Below are 12,362 nucleotides of genomic sequence, written 5' to 3' on the forward strand. Positions count from 1 at the left end.
ATTGATTTTTCCTCAGTTATGTTTTTTTCTGTCTTTGTAATGCCAGCACAAAGAGAAAGGGCATCCCGAAAGCATGTTGTGTTATTAATATGAGTGATGATGTCGTTAGCGTGATCCCCAGACCTGTCTCGCCGCCGTGTTTTTAGCATGTTTGCCGCGTGCCGTGACAATTTGATTAGCAGCTTTGGATGTGGAGCCACTGCGCTGCTAAATCAAGTCTGTCATAGAGGCCGATGCACAGATTGACTGCCATGTCATGTTGACTAACAAATTCAAAGTGATAAAAAGAGCCATGAACACACGTGATGAATGTCCGCTTAAACTAATAAAAGCACGTCTTTGTAGCAGTTTAAACTCGTCTTTTTTATTGTTCCGACTCGTAAAAATCGCACATCGCCTTCATCATAAAAATACATCTCCACAGTTTTGATATTTACCTGCTTTCCATTTACAGTTCACTGTCAGTTCATCAAAATTCACCATCACTTCATCAAAATCTGTTTTGTGTGCCAAGGTTTTCAGATTTGCTCCTCCGTTGCAATACTTTGGAGGTTAATTGAGATGTGTTTGAGGTGCTCACTGCAACTTGTCAAACAAGAATTGTGTCCTTGTTTGACACAGACCTCACTGTGAACTGGTAATATTTAAAATATTTTTTCTACAGAACAAAAAGCTCTGACAGAATTGGCTTCCAGTAGTTTACCCAAAGTAAAGCTAGCAATATAAAGGGCAAAATGTTGCACCAAAATCTGTTTTAGTTAGTTAATTTGCCAAAAACAGTGGATTCTACATAAAAATCTTAGTATTATTCAACTCCAGAGAAACTTTGACATGTGAATGTGTAATGCTGACTAACAACAAGCTGTCTTGGCTGTGCTGACCTTTTGAATGGAGAGCCAAAAAGTGCAAAATGGACTATATTTGTTAGCTGTGATGTACGATCGAGCATAAACTGCTCCACTACACTGAGACGATCTGCAGACTGTTAACCTAAGCTAATCATGTGACAAGAGCTGATGCAACAAATACGTTTTTGGATAAACTGTACGCCCCGGTAGGGCAATAAGCAAGCGAGAAAAAGAAGAGAGAGGACCAGTATAACTGATTAGCATGATTCCAGCTTGTTAGTGAGTCATTAGTGAAAACATATGATGAGCATGGATGCGTTTTGCTGTGCTTTCTGCGTGACAAGGCCTCAGATGGGTCACTGATTTCTCACGGAAATGCTGTGATGTGATTTTTTTTTTCTGCAAGAGTTTGACATTCTTCCTTACTTTTTTTAATGAACAAATTCCTGACTACTCAAAGCTTTTTTTAGACAAAATGCATAAGCTGTACATAGAAACACTTTCTAAACTGGGTCTGTGAAAATCAAAAACCGTACCTCATTTAAATGTTTTAAATGACAAACACACCACTCACAGCACTTCTGAAATGTTTGTAATGTCGTTATGTAACATGCTAAGAATCATCTGATAAGTGTTGAATCTGATTAACAGTGTGAAAACAGCAACCCGTTGACTTCAGTTTCATTTTGGAGAAGTGGTGATAAAATCATGTCTAACAGGCCCCACTGTTGAAAACTCAGCATCGCATGGCCTCCTGACTTGTGACAGTTACTGCTTGCATGTGTTGGACAAGTGTGACTGTGATATGATCCATGCATGTGTCCTACTAAAAGTACAGTGCTCATAAAAAAGTATTCACTTTCTTTGGAAGTTTTCCCCTTTTGTTTTAAACATCCAATCGTGGTCAATGTAGTTGGGCTTGACAGAAATTGACAAAAAAAAAGACTTTTTCATGTCAAAGTGAAAGCAGATATCTACAAAGTCATGTCAATATGATATGTAAAATAAGTGACTTTGTAAGTATTTACCCCCTTCAAGTCAGTATTTAGTAGATACTCCTTAGGCCACTATGATAGCAATGAGTCTGTGTGGATAAATCAGCCCTGCACATCTAAACACTGCAATTTTACTGCATTCTTCTTTTAAGAGCTGCTCAAGCTCTGCCAGGTTGCACAGGTATCCTGAGTGAACACCCTTTTCAAGTCCAGTCACAAATTCTCAATTAGATTGAGGTCTGGGCTCTGATTTGGCGACTCTAGAACAATCACTTTGTTGCCTTAAACTATTTCTGTGTAGCTTCGGCTGGATGCTTCAGATCACTTTCTTGCTGGAAAACAAATATTCTTCCAAGCTGTTGTCACTGTCCTTCACGATTTGCCTATAACTTGCTGCATTCTTAATACCAGAACCATCCCCACATCGTGATACTGCCACCACCATGCTTCAAGGTGTGTTAGTCTGATAGCCAAAACATTCAATTTTGGTCTCATCAGACTAAAGAATCTTCTTCCAGTTGACTTCAGAGTCTCCTACACACCTTTTGAGATTTAATGTGAGTTGTGTTTTTTTTTGCTTTTTTTTAACAGGAGGTTTTTCTTTGCCAGTTTCCCATAAAGCTTTGACTGGTGAAGAACAGTCAACAGCTGTTGTATGCCCAGTCTTCACCATCTCATCTGACGCTTGTAACTCCTTCAGAGGAGTCATAGGTGTCTTGGTGGCCTCCCAGACTCGTCTCTTTCTTGTCACTCGGTTTTTGAGGAAGGCTTGCTGTAGGTATGTTTACATATGTGCTATATTCCCTCCACTTCTTAATGATGGATTTAACTGTACTCCAAGAGATATTCAGTGACTTGGGAATTTTCTTGTATCCAGCCTCTGACTTGAGCTTTTCAATAAGCTTTTTACGAAGCTGCTTGGAGGGTTCTTTTGTCCTTATGGTATAGTCAGAGCCACCAGTGACTGGACCCTCCAGATACAGGTGCCTTAATACTACAATCACTAAAGACACATTCACACTCAAATGATCTCCATTTCACTACTTGTGTGACTTCTAGCACCAACTGGCTGCACCTGTGTTGAATCAGGTGAGTCACTTTAAAGAGGGTGAATATTTATACAACCATTTATTTTACATTTCATATTCTTAATTGACATTACTTTGTACAAATATGTTTTGATTTTCTCACGAAGCAATCTGGGTTTTTTTTGTTCTTTCAAAGCAGCCAAATTAAATTGACCACGATTTAATGTTCAAAAGCAATAAAAGGAGAAACCTTCAAAGGGGGATGAATACTTTCTGAAGGCAATGTATTTATACAGAACCTGGGGTCTATATTTAAGCATCGAAATTCAGAATATGAATTAACTAACCTGAAAAGGGAAATCAAAAACCACCAAAACCAAGACAAGTTCTTCCATCACTATAAGCACCAAATAATACAATTCAATTTACCTCCACCGCAGTGGAGCAGAACCTGCATGAATGAAATAAAATTTATGTTCACAGCAAAGTGAGAAAATGCTATTTTCTGTGCTTTGAATGAACCCACCCTTTAAAATCCTGACTATGTTTTTCCCTGCAACCTATATTTCACTCTCTGTGCCTCCCTGTCTCCTCTAGTAGTCCCTTTGCGGCTTCATAACCCTCATTTTTCCATTCTTCCCCACTCAAACAGAATGTTGTCAATTATTTATTCATCTCTCGGCTCAATAAAAGTGTCCTAATTGTCCACGCTCCTCTCGTGCACCTCGTCACGCTCCTTTCAGAGCACTCTCTGGGCTGCTGTGTTTCACACTTTCCACTTCACCTCATGTCTCCTGTTATTTTTTCCCTCTGAGTCTCTCCTTCTCTGTACATTTACATTCACTTATTATAAGAATCCTTCCTGCTTCTATTTTCCTCTGCTTTTTCCAACTTCTCTAGCACCTGCTTTCGTCCCTGCTACCTTGCCATCAGTCCCGCTCTGTACTTCTTTTTTTTTCCCCAACTCTTCCACCTATTTTCAGATCATAAGGCCGGCTGAAACCAGTCTTTTTCATTCAATTAAGGCCCAACTGATGCTGTTATTGTTACCACTAATAATCAAGGCCCTACGTCTAGCTCGCTGCCAGGCTGTCACAGGCACGATCATCAATAGGCGCCATCCCTCATCTCCATCTCCGGCAATCATCGGCCTTATTACTATCATCTAAGGGGAGAGGAGGGCACACACACACACACACAGACACACACACAGACACACACACAAAGGCAGCAGAGTGTATGTGTGTGTGCAGACAGTATGAGGCAAGCAGGGGGTGGATGGATGGATGGAGAGCCTGAGGAGAAGAGAGTGAAAGAAATGGAATTGGAAGACAGTGTAGGGAAGTGACAGGGGAGATTTGTATGTGTGTGTGTGTGTGTGTGTGTGTGTGTGTGTGTGTGTGTGTGTGTGTGTGTGTGTGTGTGTGTGTGTGTGTGTGTGTGTGTGTGTCAGCGGATGCAGGGTGGGAATGTGTTTGGCTGGTTGGTAGGTGGGTGGGTGTGTGAGTGAGTGTGTGTGGGTGACAAAAAGAGACAAAGCTAGAGGGAGTGATGAGATTATTATGCGCGTGAGTGTGATATGTGCATACATGGCGTCTGCATGTGTGTGTGTGTGTGTGTGTGTGTGTGTGTGTGTGTGTGTCTGAAGAATGCTGGAGTGGCAGGCAGAGATGTTGAGCGTGTACCAGGAGAGTGAAGGCCCCTCGAGGCTGTTGTTGCATCTTGAATCCAGGACGCACACTGACATGAATGTAATTGGTGGAAACTAGCTCGGTCTGTGGTTCCATGGAAATGGAGACATAGTAGCCCTCTTAGTCTCTGTCTCTCATACTTTGTCTCTTTGTATCTCCCTGTCCCGCCCCGCCTCCATCCCCTTTCCTCCTCTTTCTACTCTTCCCTCTTGTTGATTTCGCTTTATGTACTACCGAACCTACTCATGTGTAAGACAAAGTCCCTTTGGAGCAATTAGAGTACCTTCCACTTGTGTTCTCAGTCACAGCTCCGCCTCCTCCACTTCTTTACCCACAACCCTACCGTCCTTTCTATTTCAGTCCTTCTCGTCTTGAACATTTGCACAGCTTCGCAATAAGTAAATGTTAAATCTCCTAACTTCTATTGACCTGGGCCTGCTACATACCGCTCACCTATTACAAGTTAAACTCAGATAATACCATCTTGATCCCTCTCTTTATAATAATTGAAAAGCAGCTCAGGCTAAAAGTACGAGTCTCTGACATCTGTATCAGGTCGACAGTTCACACTTCATGCATGACCTTCTGAAGTCTCACGCTGCCATTAGGGTTCACAAAGTTGTGAAGACAAAAAAGAATCAAGAGCTGAAATGCTTGCAAAATACAGAAAAGATCCTGACCTTAATATGATACGGTTAAATCGGCCTTTCCCTGTCCGAGTCAATGTTAGAATAAAAAACGGTGGTAAAATGGGTTCCAAGTCAAGTCTGTTGCAGCAAATGTCAGCGTCTCAACTCATCACAGGCAAGTCAAGATTAAATCTGACATCTGCACTTTCTTTTTTTATTATTTTCACATCTCCTGACTGCTGTCTGATTCCTGGAAAATAATAAATCAAATCTCCCAACAAGAGTGAAATCTGCAGGAGAAAAAAAAGGGAAAAAAACAAAACATGGATGAATTGCTGGTGCTTGTTTCTGTCGTTTTCAGAAAAGAACTCTAGTAAGCACCCAGTTGGCTTTCTAACTGTGGGTAATAAGACAGCTCCATTGCTCACGCAGAAAGGTGTTGAGTTTTTTTTCACTCCCCAGCTGTCACTCATGATAAATAGCAATGAACTGGCTTGAACTATGGCGGTCTCGCAGGCCCCAAACTCTAAATATTTCCAGACCTGCACAACAACTTCCTCTCACTCCGTATTGTAGCCAAAACTTCCGCCGGGCCTCTTTACCGGCGTGGTTGAGGGAGCAGCGGTGCAAGGGTTAATCCCCCGTACTAAACTGTGCACTGTTGCTTCTACATTCAATTACCTCTGGTTAATACGCCCGTTCAACCTTCCCCGTCTGGGCGGCAGGGAAGCCATTTCCCTCTTAATTCCGTTCGAAGGAGTGCGTCTTTAGAGCGGCGCCAGGTATAAAACGCTCAACATATTTCTGAGACTAGCGAGGCAATAGAAAATTATTTCGTTTCATAAACATGTTACGCACAGCGGAGTCACGCTGATTGGTGTCAAGCTGATTGATGGAGTGGGAGGGCAAGTTAATATATGGAGCCAAAAGAAGGCAAACTGTGAGGTGCATGAGGGTGTTTATGCCATTTGAATACGATGCCGTTGTGGGTGTGAGCTCGCACACTCAGGCGCCTCAAATTGAACGCTCCTCTTTACAACGGGGCGCGCATACATTTTGCACTTGAGGACAAATGACTCGGATAGTATGTCTCCTCGCCCAAATCACACACATGCAACGCACAAAACACTGTGTCTCCCCCACCGCCGTGTTTGTTTGTGGGCTGTGTCTCTGCGAAAACTGATAGTTCCCCGTCTGAGCTGGAATGAGCCCAGAGTTATAAATACACACTGGGAAATATATCCCAGAAATAAAGCGCCAATACAGAGGCAAGTGAAACTCTGCAACGCTTCCATTTATTGCTAAACTTCCTCTCAGTGTTTATGGTGCCAGGCGCAAGAGCTCAAAACCCTCTTTAAAGTCATTCACTTGTTGGAAAGAACTCAATGCCTGCCTGCAAAGGATAACAGGCTGTCTGCAGTGTGACCGAATGACCTATCAATGGCTTCTGATTTTATACGACACAATCTAAGAGTGATGGCAACAGCTTCTGACCCTTTTTTTATTTATCCGGGGTCGCTTTTTGCTGAGCGTGCATGCTCTTTTTTCGTAATACCCTGCTTCACATTCATACAATTCCATATATTCACGCCTGAGAGCTGCCCAGTACAACCACAGACATCCACTGTTGGCCACTCAGCAGCTTCACCGGAGCATTACTCATTCACTTTTTCCCTCTTTGCCGCCTCACCAACGCGCTTTCATTCAATACAGATTTCTCTATTTCAAAAACCGTCTTGTTCACATTCAGAACTTGTGAGGCGGTCATACATCAAGCGGGCGGCAGCGGCTCACCGGCCGATTGCGCATTGCGGCTTCACAGAGTCACAGTGCATCACGGCGGCAGTTCCATTAATTGGAAAAGTGTCTCCTATTCGGGGGGCATGATTAAAATGTGGTGTACTGTGTTTTTGCGATAAAGACTCGGAGAGATGGAGCGATATGAGCAGAGCGAGCTCACAGGAGGGAGAGGAGAGGGGAGGCCCCGAGGTCTGGTGTGCTGGGTCACAATCCAGCGCCTGTGGGGGGGTCACCGACCGGCAGGAGGAGCATCATCCGTCTGCAGGAGAGCGGACTCTAACAGCTGCTGTTTTCTCTCTGAGGCTGTGAGAAACACAACCCAAAGAGGTGCTTCACAAAGCCACCAGCCCGGTTTCTCAGAGTCCAGGAGAAAGACTCCTCGTGGCAATAGGCGGTTATAGATTTAACCTATAGTTACGCGGATGACATTTCCAACTGCACAGGAGCAAATGTTCTGACACAATAATACTCTATTTCACAGCAGTGATGATATAAAAAAGAAAATCTCAGGTCCCCCTTTGAGATCTTTTGCTGCTGCTGCTTCTCCTCCACACTGCTGCTCACTGACTGATGAATATTTATACTGTTCACACTTTAGCACAGCCTGATTTCAGCTCTGCCATTTTACACTGCTGGTGATCCTCCACATGTGAATGTGAGAATTAAGTTGCGTAGCTGGGGACATTGTGTCTCTAATGGGGAAATGTGTGTCTTTTGTGCTACTTCTTGTCCTTGATTCCATGGTTTGATCATGTGACAGGCCCCGGAGTGTGTAGAACCGGTGTGGAAACAGGCTTGGCCGACTGCTCTGGCTTCACTCCCTCTTCCAGATCTCCGGGGGCCCTTTGCTCCCACTTTTCCATGCCACTCTTTGCACCTCAAGGTGGGCTTTACCTCTGAATTGTTATCCATCCTTGCTCCACAGCTCTCAGCTCCCCCAAAGCTAGTTTGGCTGCATGCGAGGGCCAAGCTCAGGCCGCTTTGGGGAGGAAAGCGGGCTGGAGGTCTTCCCCTGGGAAGCTCAGCAGGAGCTGAACTGCAGCCAGGTGGTGTGCATAGATCACTGGTAACCACAGGGCTGGTTAGACTCATGCAAGCTTCAGGCAGAGCACAGCCAGACTCCCCCTGCATGTCTCCCTCATCTTCTGCTCTGCTCAATCAGCTTCACACCTCAGGAGCCATTGTCAAAATAAAAATGGGTTCTATTTTCACTGCAACTTTGTTCAGAAGCAGTGAGCTGAACAGAAGAGGTAGAGTAATTATAGGAGCCAGAATGTGCACTCTGATTGCAAAGCAAAGTTTCAGGGGAAAGATTTATGGCAGAAAGAAACAGCAGGAGAAAGGCGGCACTGGGGGGAACTTTCTTGGCAAAAAAAAGAAGCAGATTTAGAGATTTTGTCTTTCTTTTTAACCCTAAATGTTGTCCCATGTAATTAACGTAAGTACATTTCAAAAATATGAATTTTCATGAGACTGTCTTTTTACTGTTTTCTGTCTGTGTGTGAGTGTTTCCTTTTATCTCTACAGTTCTGTAAACTCTAATCCAACCAGCCTCTCTTCTACTTAAGCAACATGGCCCTGCGTGTTTTCAGAGCACCACTGGAGAGAGCTACAAAATGTCACCGCCGTCCATTTCCCATCTACGGGGACATGAGGATCATGTGGTGGCAACAAATCGAAAAGCATCTTCACCTGGTGTGTTGACTTCAACTCCTGTGTCCGGAGACACGAGACACGCAGTACCTCGACGCTGCTCTCCGCCAGCCATCGATCTGAGGCTGTGAGACCCGGCCAAAGAGCTATCAACCTTTTAAAGTGTCACTTTCAGAGGGAAATGGATTGCCATGGTGGGGGGGAAAGAGGAGAGAGACAGAGAGGTGGAAGGTAAAATATCTGAGGACAAACAGGCCGGCATAATCAAATCACTTCCATTGGAAGCTCATCATTCATGACTAAACAGTTCACTTCAGTGTAATATTAGAGTGTGTGTGTGCCTATAGATGTGTGCATATGGTCACTGTTTATCGCAGTAAGTTATCGAGTTTATGTTTTAATTGTGACCTGTCAAATACTGGAATAATCCAGTGATACGTGTGTTAATGATATAGAAAATTACACCCTGAAAGTTGACAGGATTGATGATTTAGGTTTGTTAGATATGAATCCCTGGAAGTCTGAATCCATGTTCTGAAATTGTCAGACACACTGCAGCTTCAAGGGAAAAATACTCAGCTATGGCAGTAACTGTTTTTCAGGCTGATGATATGTCCTCAGTCAAATAAAAAACAACTTATGGGCATGTTTGCAGGATAAAAACTAGATTTTCATTTTCTGGTAGTGGAATATTTACTGCAGAGGACTACAGAAATTCAAATTATTTCAAGAAATATTCGTAAGGCATACATTGCTAGCTCTTACATTTCAAATAAAATTCAATAACACACTTGATTCAGCTAGTTTAAAAAAGACCTTTTTGCTTTTTCCTGTTTGTATCTGGTTTCACTTGGTAACAAGTTGTTCCAATTTTGTAAAACAGTTGAAATAGCTAATTACGGCCTTTTTTTTTTTTTTTTTTTTTAACACATTATAGTAGTACAAACTTAGCACCACATTATTATTTTGGAGCATTGTGTTTTATCCAATCATGTCAAGTGGAATCTAAAGACCCGTTAAATCCACAAGTGATCGATAGGATTTATAAATGGCAGCAAAACGTATTAGAAATTCCCATTTTATAAGAAAAAAAAATCAACAAAAGCTGTGTTGCAAAAGTTCCTGATGCAAAAAATAAGAAACACACAAACTCCCTGGTCTGTGTGTGAAACATCAAAGTGTCAGGGTCCAGTGTGTATGATGCAAAAAAAAAAGTTAAATCCAAACTGCACCAGAGGAATACACATCAGAAGGAGAACCAGCCACAGATCTCAATGTTTGTGTGTCCCAAAGTCGATGCCCGGCAAATGTAGCACAGGATGAAGTTATGTTTTGCAACTTCACAGAGCAACACAATCTGCTGATGGCTGGAGTGCACCATGTCTGAATTTTTACCAAAAGGTTTTTTTTCTTTTTTCTTTTAGAGTTTGACTCAACACATGTAGACTGTGAGTGTAAGCCTGACATTGGCCATTCTCCACTACCTGCATTTTTAAAATCCCTCTGAGCAGCAACCTACAAGTTGAAAATAACAAGTATTGACAAAGATTTGGATTGTGCAATAAGGCAAGCCCAACTGGTGCTACTGGTGGGGTTTTTTCCACCATTTGACCCTGTCACAAGCGTTCTTGCACGTTTTTTTCAGCAGATATGCAAGAAGCTTCATTTTTCAAGAATATTCCACCACAATAAGTTCCCATTAACACTTATTGGGAACTTACTGTTGCATCCTGGGCTTAGCACTGCCCAACATGACTGTGATTTGTTTAAAGATTTTTTAAAAAACCAAAGTGTATTATAGTGAGGTGGAGCCAGATCGTGCTTTGGAGAACAGTTTTTCTACGCAAGAAATATGTTTTATAATCCATTTGATTTTTTGTGCTTTAGCAATTCCAATTTACTGACATTCTGTAGAAGTTGAGATATACGCTTTTTTAAAAACACACATATTTAATAAAATAACTTCAGAACTTAAATTGAAAAAAATAAATAAATTTAAGCATAACCTTGATAATGCCATTCTGACAAAGCTTCCAACCTAGTTTCCCACTTACTAGCTTTCTTGGGGAGCTTTTGGCATCGACAAAATGAATGTGAATAGAAAACGCACAATTCAAGCCCTTTAAAATGGCTCCAGTTCACTTTAAAAATGACTCATACATATGCACACACATGGTCAGAAACATGAAAGTAGAGTCGTTTCAAAAGAAGCGTAGACTAAAGCATCTTGTCACCTTTTCTTGACTCCATTGCTCTACTTCATTAGAGCCTCAGGCAGTCTTTAGGGTAAGGAGGTACTTTAGCCAGTGGATTTCCAAATGCAATTAAAAGGAAAACATTTCATGTTTCCCTTTAACGCATGAACAGAAGCTCAGCAGTGAAACTTGAGCGCACAGATGAACATATCAGAGGTGTCTTGCTATATTGTAGCACACAGGAGGCTTATGAGCTCATGCAGGTGCACGTGGGCGTTTGTCAGCTAATATTGAAAAACTCTTATTATGCAGGATAAGCTTTGGGGGCCATTAACTGACATGAAAGGGTAGTTAATGATACTGTTTAAATAGCTGAAAAAAAGGAGACAAATTTCACTCTGGCAGCACATGTACACCCGTGCATGTGTGTGGGTGTATATAGTGCAACAATGCTTATATTATGGAACTTAGTTTGGAGGCTTCTACTGCGGATCTTTGAACTGTTAACCCTTATGCTTGAAAATCTGAATAATTCAAAAAGTACGATCAGACTTTCTGCCTATAAGAAGCCTCGGTTATTTTTTTATGTACACAATGCGAAGACCTAAGACCTGTCCTTCTGTTTCATTTGAATTTTCTAAGCACAGATTTCAAGCTTCTGCAAAAGTCCACAAACAGTTGCATGATATTTTTTCAATTTATGAAGGAGAGAATCTTGGCGCTCACCAGTCAATTTTTGCATTTATCCCTGTGAAGAAGTTGAGAGGGTGTATAATAGGAAATGTTCACACGCTGTGAATTTGGCTTTTAATGTGATGAGACAAATGTTGGCATGGAGAAGAATAAAGGTGTTTAAATGGAGAGGGAGACTCAGGGTTGCTGAGGCTGGCATGGCTAATGGAAGGAGGATATTAAAGAATGACTGCATGTTAGGCAGCACTTCTCTTGAGCTTTTTCTTGTTTCAAAAGGTGGAGTTATGGCATTGTGGTGAGGAGAAAAGACCCTCTGGCCATGGGAACCAGGAAATGACCTGACAAACACCCACACACCCACGCAGTGGTAACATCAATCTCCCCTCTCCAACACAAACTCACACACTGACTGTACTGCATGAACACACACTATATATCTCTGGAGGGAAGACAGAAATCCAAAGACCTGACAAGACAAGTCAAAGGGATCCAATGCTTTGAGGCAGCGGAGAAGAAAGGATGAGGCGAGGGAGCAAGAGAATGAAGGATGAGGGGAGGAGAAAAATATTCATGGGGGATAGAGAGAGTGACACCGGACGAGATGAAAAGAGAAAGGGAGGCAGAAATTGGTGAGGGCGGGCGCAGGAAGTGGAGGCAGTGTGGGAGGAGAGATGTGAAATAACGGGACGCAAAACGGAGAGGTGGAAGCACGAGGAATGAGCAAGTGTGGGAGGAGTGGGAAAGACATGAGCGCCGAGTGTAAAAAAAATACAAAAAAAAGAAGAAACCCAAACAGCGAAAGCAGAGCCACGTTTGGAGGTACTAAGTGA

At 42.5% G+C, this 12,362-nt stretch overlaps 1 protein-coding gene across 4 annotated transcripts in view; it reads right to left on the reverse strand.

Annotated features, from left to right (window-relative positions):
* The window catches only part of LOC111584813 (uncharacterized), a 174,139-nt gene that overhangs the window by 137,086 nt on the left and 24,691 nt on the right, over positions 1 to 12,362 (reverse strand). The gene's annotated exons all lie outside the window — the stretch shown is intronic.

This window comes from Amphiprion ocellaris, chromosome 10 (assembly GCF_022539595.1).
Source record: "Amphiprion ocellaris isolate individual 3 ecotype Okinawa chromosome 10, ASM2253959v1, whole genome shotgun sequence".
Taxonomy (NCBI): domain Eukaryota; kingdom Metazoa; phylum Chordata; class Actinopteri; family Pomacentridae; genus Amphiprion; species Amphiprion ocellaris.